This window comes from Oreochromis aureus, linkage group 3, assembly GCF_013358895.1.
Source record: "Oreochromis aureus strain Israel breed Guangdong linkage group 3, ZZ_aureus, whole genome shotgun sequence".
Taxonomy (NCBI): domain Eukaryota; kingdom Metazoa; phylum Chordata; class Actinopteri; order Cichliformes; family Cichlidae; genus Oreochromis; species Oreochromis aureus.
In genome coordinates this window covers 40,636,195-40,642,946 of record NC_052944.1, presented here as the reverse complement: position 1 = coordinate 40,642,946, position 6,752 = coordinate 40,636,195, and positions in this window count along the sequence as shown.

Below are 6,752 nucleotides of genomic sequence, written 5' to 3'. Positions count from 1 at the left end.
TAATTGCAGCAAAAGGTGGTTCTACAAAGTATTGACTCAGGGGCTGAATAATTACGCACACCCACTTTTCAGTTATTTATTTGTAAAAATGTTTGGAATCATGTATGATTTTCGTTCCACTTCTCACGTGTACACCACTTTGTATTGGTCTTTCACCTGGAATTCCAATAAAATTGATTCATGTTTGTGGCTGTAATGTGACAAAATGTGGAAAAGTTCAAGGGGGCCGAATACTTTTGCAAGCCACTGTATAATGCACCTTGAGATGACTGCGATGCAAAGGAAACTAGACTGAAATTACTAAAATAAATACATTCACTAACCTAATGCTGGTGGGACAAAATGGGGAATGGCTCTACTTACCACCTTTAACACTCACATTTACAATAAATATGTTAAAATAAATTAATATTAATATGGCAACTTCACTATCTACATTAAAAATGATATTTATATTTATATATTCTGTAGGATAGACTTTAATTTTTAGACAATGTAAGTGTCCAACGGCCCTTTGGAAATGCTTGATCATACCTTGACTGTGTCATGAACTGGCTGTGCGCAGCAGGCAGGATAGGACGTAGATGTGAGGGAGCGAGGGAACACGAGAGAGAGAGAGAGGAGACGAGAGAGACATGACAGGTTGGGGAAACATGGATAAATATGTTGGGGGGGTGGAATGACACTCAAGGAGGGAACATGGGCACTGAAGAGGGAAGCGAGACACAAGGACTCACACACAAATACATACACACAGAGGGGGACAAAGAGGGCAAAGCCACAAGGGGAGCCTAAATGTACAAAAAGGTAACATAGAATACACTCAGGATTACCAACACACAACAAACACAAAATGCTGGGTCAAAAGCACCCAGAACCAAGAGAGACTGTCCCAAAGGTGAGTCATAGCAGGTAGCAGGAAATTTGCAGATGTACATTGCCTGTCCAACAGCATGTTATTGTCACACTGAAGCCCGTTTTCTCTTTAATATTTGGAAAAGGAACTTAACTGATGAATGTTAATGAAAACAATAAACAACAAAGTTATCAAAAGGTTAATGGAACAATTGTTAGCATAATTCTTTTCCATGACAAATTGTTATAAATGCTTTCACCTGCCATCAAACTCAGACTTCCTTTTATTTTCTTTAGTTTCAAACAGTTGTTGGATATTTGTTTTATTACTTTTATTTTTAAAAACTGTTTTGTTGACTCAATATTAGGCTTAAAACTGTTTTGATTTCGCTTGTCTTATCTACTCTTTTTGTCTTAAATGCAGTGTAAAACCAGTGTCTCATGCTTCACTGTTGGAAGTTCCCAAACAAACTTTCGCAGCTGTAAAACATGGCAGATACAGTACAAACAGCACACGGATATAGCACACAGTGCTTCAGGACATAAGTAAAGTAAGAAAGATTACATTTCTTTTCACTTATGTGGAGTTAAGTACTTCTGCACTGATGCTGATTTCCCTGAATGACATTGGTTTCAAACTGAGCTGAACTTTGGCTTAATCCTTTATTTTAAAGAAATTATTTTGTTTATGTTTATTTATTTATTTATTCATGTATTTATATTTCTTTTCTTTCTTTCTTTTGTTCTTTAGCTGCTTTCATCCAAAAGAATCAGGCTAAAATTTTGTTGAATGCTGCAAGAATACCTTCATTTAAGTAACATAGTTTTTTGGTCTCTTCATTGCATTATCCTGTTTTTATTCTAATATCACAGATTGCTATTTTTTATAAAATATGTCACTGTGGTTCAACTGTATATGACATGTTTTACATGAATTTTAAATGGATTTACATTAATTAAATATTAAGTACTGTATCATTTTATACCATAAAACCAGCTTACTTTAGTTTCTGTTCATCACAGTGACTGAGTTTGAATGTTTGTTTTTTTTGCTTTGATGATTATACAACTGACAGCTGCATACAGTTTGCAAGTGTTGCTTTCTTGTCAGACCTGTCTTATGTGGGTGTTTCGTAACACCACTGAGAAAATTGCATTCCTCTTCGTCTGATCACCTAACTGTTTCTAAACACTTGTGGTTATGCCTTTCTTGTTTAACCAGAAGCGGTCCGACTGAACATATTTAAACTCCATTGAGTTTTTAACTTTGCACTGATGCTGATCTGGTTGAGACTGTTTTAGAGTGGAGCGCTATTGGCTGTGATTCAAGGCAAGGATTATCTTGATGCTCTTAATCCTTCTATTGAGTTTTAGCTTTTAATGGTAACTCAATAAAGTGTTTATTCACTATATTATTGTCTTGTTCATGTTGTTATTGACTGAAATCTCTGTTTTCTGCTTTATTTGCTGGCTTATTATGCACCAGTCTACCGTTGTTTACAGCGCTGTCAGCCACTGTTTGTTTATTCTTTCAAAAATAGATAGATAAATAGATAGATGGATAGATAAACTGAAGAAACATCTGTTAGTAAGTTCTCTTTAAAAAAACTAACAGAAAAAAACTAACATTAGCCTGCTGCAACTACCTTGTTTTAGTTGTGGTAGCTACCTCGGTTATGTGCCACTTCAGTATCTTCCATGTATTATTGCTGTGTGATTTATTACTATTACTGAAGACTGAATTACAACCTTTTAGCTGCAAATAATCGTGCAGTTATGAAAGCAGACAGAAAGAAAACATATTGCTGATGAAGGAATTCTTTACTAGATGGTATTGCTTTTCAGAACTGCACATGATTATTTGCAGCTAGAAGGTTGTTAAAGCTATCCATCAAGTCTAATGGTCTTCGATATATGAACTATTATCAGTGGTTAACAGTTAAAACCAGAAGCAATTTATCCAAATAAATACCATAAAATCAAAATTGAAACTGGTTGTGTTTGGGGTTCTCCAAGGCTCGATTTTGGGGCCACTGCTTTTCATATCATACTTTGAAAGTGCACATATGTCATCAAAGTCTATAAAATTCTATCATTTGCAGATGAGATAACATTGCTGTGCTGTGCACGTAACTTGGAACAACTTCTGAAAAAAGTAGAAAATGAATTAAGTAATCTAAAGACCTGGTTTGACTATAATAAATTAACATTAAACCTAAGAAAAACTAAATTCATAATATTTGGGAACCACACATATTCTACCAATGGTAAAACTGACAATAAATAACATTCAATTAGACAGAGTATCTGAAATAAAATTCCTTGGCGTGATAATACATCACAAACTATCCTGGATATCCACAGCCGAATACTTTTGCAAGCCACTGTATATATCCGATTACCACTGGGACCACTGTTACCTTCACCATCCACATCTTCTCGAGCTCTTCTCCGAGCCCTTGGTATTTCTCCAGCTTCTTGTGTTCCTTCTTCCTGATGTTGCTGTCATTGGGAACCGCTGCATCTATCACTACGGCCGTCTTCTTCTGTTTGTCTACCACCACAATGTCCGGTTGGTGAGCCACCACCATTTTGTCCATCTGTATCTGGAAGTCACACAGGATCTTAGTTCGGTCACTCTCGACCACCCTAGGGGGCGTAGCCCATTTTGACCTCGTGACTTCCAGGTTATACTCGGCACAGATGTTCCTGTGTACTACGCCGGCCCCTTGGTTATGGCATTCCATGTATGCCCTGCCATCTAGCATCTTACACCCTGCTGTTATGTGCTGGATTGTCTCAGGGACATGTTTACAAAGCCTGCACCTGGCGTCTTGCCTGGTGTGATAGACCCCAGCCTCTATGGACCTTGTGCTCAGAGCTTGTTCCTGTGCTGCCATCCATGATTAGTGCCTCTGTGCTGTCTTTCAGTCCAGCTTTGTCCAGCCATTGGTAGGATTTCTGGATATCAGCCACCTCCGCTATCTGCCAGTGGTACATACCATGCAGGGGCCTGTCCTTCCATGATGGGTCCTCCTCTTCCTTGGGTTTCTGCTGCCTAAGGTATTCACTGAGCACTCGGTTGGTTGGGGCCATCTTCCTGACGTATTCATGGATGTTCACAGCCTGATCCTGGACTGTGGTGCTGACACTCACCAGTCCCCGGCCCCCTTCCTTCCACTTAGCGTACAGCCTCAGGGTGCTGGACTTGGGGTGAAACCCTCCATGCATGGTCAGGAGTTTCCTTGTCTTGATGTCAGTTGCTTCTATCTCCTCCTTTGGCCAGCTTATTACCCCAGCAGGGTACCTGATCACAGGCAGAGCGTAGGTGTTGATAGCCCAGATCTTGTTCTTACCGTTCAGCTGACTCCTCAGGACTTGCCTGACCCTCTGCAGGTACTTGGTGGTTGCAGCTTTTCTAGTGCCCACTTCATGGTTCCCCAAGTACTTGTAGCTGTCCTCTATGTCTGCAATATTGCCTTCTGGTAGTTCGATCCCCTCCGTTCTGACTACCTTCCCTATCTTCGTTGTAATTCGACTACACTTTTCCAGCCCGAATGACATTCCGATGTCATTGCTGTATATCCTGGAAGTCTGGATCAGTGAATCGATGTCTCGTTCACTCTTGGCATACAGCTTGATGTCATCCATGTACAGGAGGTGGCTGACAACTGCTCCATACCGTAGTCAGTATCCGTAGCCAGTCTTGTCAGTGATCTCACTGAGGGAGTCAGGCCTATGCAGAACAACAATGGAGCATTTCCTTGGTAGATCCCGCAATTGATAGTGACCTGTGCTATGGCCATGAAATGGGCCTCTAGTGTTGTCCACCACATCCCCATTGAGTTCTTGATGAAGTCTCTAAGGGTTCTGTTGATCTTGTATAGGTCTAGGCCAGGGGTCGGCCGCATGCGGCTCTTTAGTCCTTATTTTGCGGCTCCGGGTGGTTTGGGAAAATAGAAGAAGTATTTCGCTGAAGTGCATTTTATTTGTGTTTAGTTCTTTTTTTTAACTTGTAGTTCTAAATTGGAAGATTATTGTGATTTTGAAATATAAAAATAAAATTATATCTTATTATTTTTTTCATCGCTCAAAATAAGCGTCACACTCGCGGAAGCCAGTGTACCCGCCGAAACGCCGTGCATTTATCGAGACTTTCAACCCCAGATGGGCCAATTATGGATCTTCGGATCCACATTATGTCGGCAGCTGTTCTCCACCGTGAACTATGTTAAAAACAAACACTGCTCACACCTCACAGATGACAGCTTATAGTCCTGCGTAAAGATGAAAGCCCCGATTTGCGGACTCTGTGCGCCGAGGTTTGGGACCAGAAGTCTCATTGTAAACATATCACGGCAGACCCGACGATGTTTGCATGGACATGCTTTTCAGCATCTCTTTATTGACCACTCTTCACACACGGTTGCTGTACGCATACAGCCGGCTGTAGCTTTTCAGCTCACAGCCCGACAACACAACAGCAGAGAGAGCACAGACTTTAAGGCGGCGAGGCGCGGTGCCGCTCAGGTGCGTCCGACTCCCATGCAGCAGCACTGCAGACCACGCCCCGCCATACACATTAACAAGGTAAAATAGATATTTAGGCAGAATTTTGCAAATATCTTTTTTTTTTTCTTTTTTTTTAGCGGCATAGTGCTTTTTTTCCAATTACTTTTTAAAAGTCCTTGACCTGAAAAGGGTGGCGGCTCACAACAGTTTTTGTTTGCTACATGGATCATTTTAGTTCAGCTGGGTGTCTTTCCTTTTGTTATATTTCTTTAAGAGTTCAAAATGTGTTAATTACATAAATAAAATGTAATTTTCTCTGTAGCACTTCATGGATTTCATAAGCAACACACCTTAGTTGCTCTGTGGATTCTTTTAAAAAGCAGTTAAAAACCTTTTTGTTCAAACAAGCCTTTTGTTGATCTACGTATTTTATATTCTTTACATTATTTACATTTGATCTTTTACATTGTGTATAATGTCTATTGATTGTATTGTTTATTTTAATATTTGTGTACAGCGCTTTGTGGCTGCCTGTCTGTGAAAAGCGCTTAATAAATAAACTTTACTTACTTACTTTAGATGTTCGCACAAAGCACAAAGGTAAAAAACAATATATACAGTGTTATCTTCATTTTAGATTTCAAAAAGTATTTGCGGCTCCCAGTGTTTTTTTTGCGTGGAAACCGGGTCCAAGTGGCTCTTTGGGTGTTAAAGGTTGCAGACCCCTGGTCTAGGCATTCCAGTATCCAGCTGTGGGACATCGAGTCACAAGCCTTCTTGTAGTCAATCCAGGCAGTGCACAGGTTTGTTAGCCTAGTCTTGCAGTCTCGGGCAACTGTTTGGTCTACCAGTAGCTGATGTTTGGTATCGTTGCCAATCCCTTTCTGTGTTCGCTCATGTATTGACCCATGTGCCTGTTCATCTTAGCTGCTATCGTCTAAAGAGCTTGGAAAGAAAAGCGTCTGGACTTCTTTAAGTTGCTTGAAGACGTTTCACCTCTCATCCGAGAAGCTTCTTCAGTTCTAGGGTCACATGGTGGAGAGTCCCAGATTTAAACCCGGTGGGAGTAACCCCCCAAAGAGGGACAAAAGGACCCTCTGATGATCCTCTACCTAATCACATGAGCCAAGGTGTGAAAACGGGTGTGGGTCACAATCAGCCAGGGTTTCGGGTGAGCTCATTGTGAAACCTAGCCCCACCCTATCATGTGATTTCCTGAGGTCAGATAGCCCAGGGTGTGAGTGGGCATAAAGGCGTCTGGGAAGGGATCTCAAAACTGGATTATAGATGGCAGACAGTTGGTGTCGTAAGCCACCGCCTCTGTTCAAAGTGGACATAAATGGCTTCTTTCACTCCTCTTCCAAACCATCTGTCTTCTCTGTCCA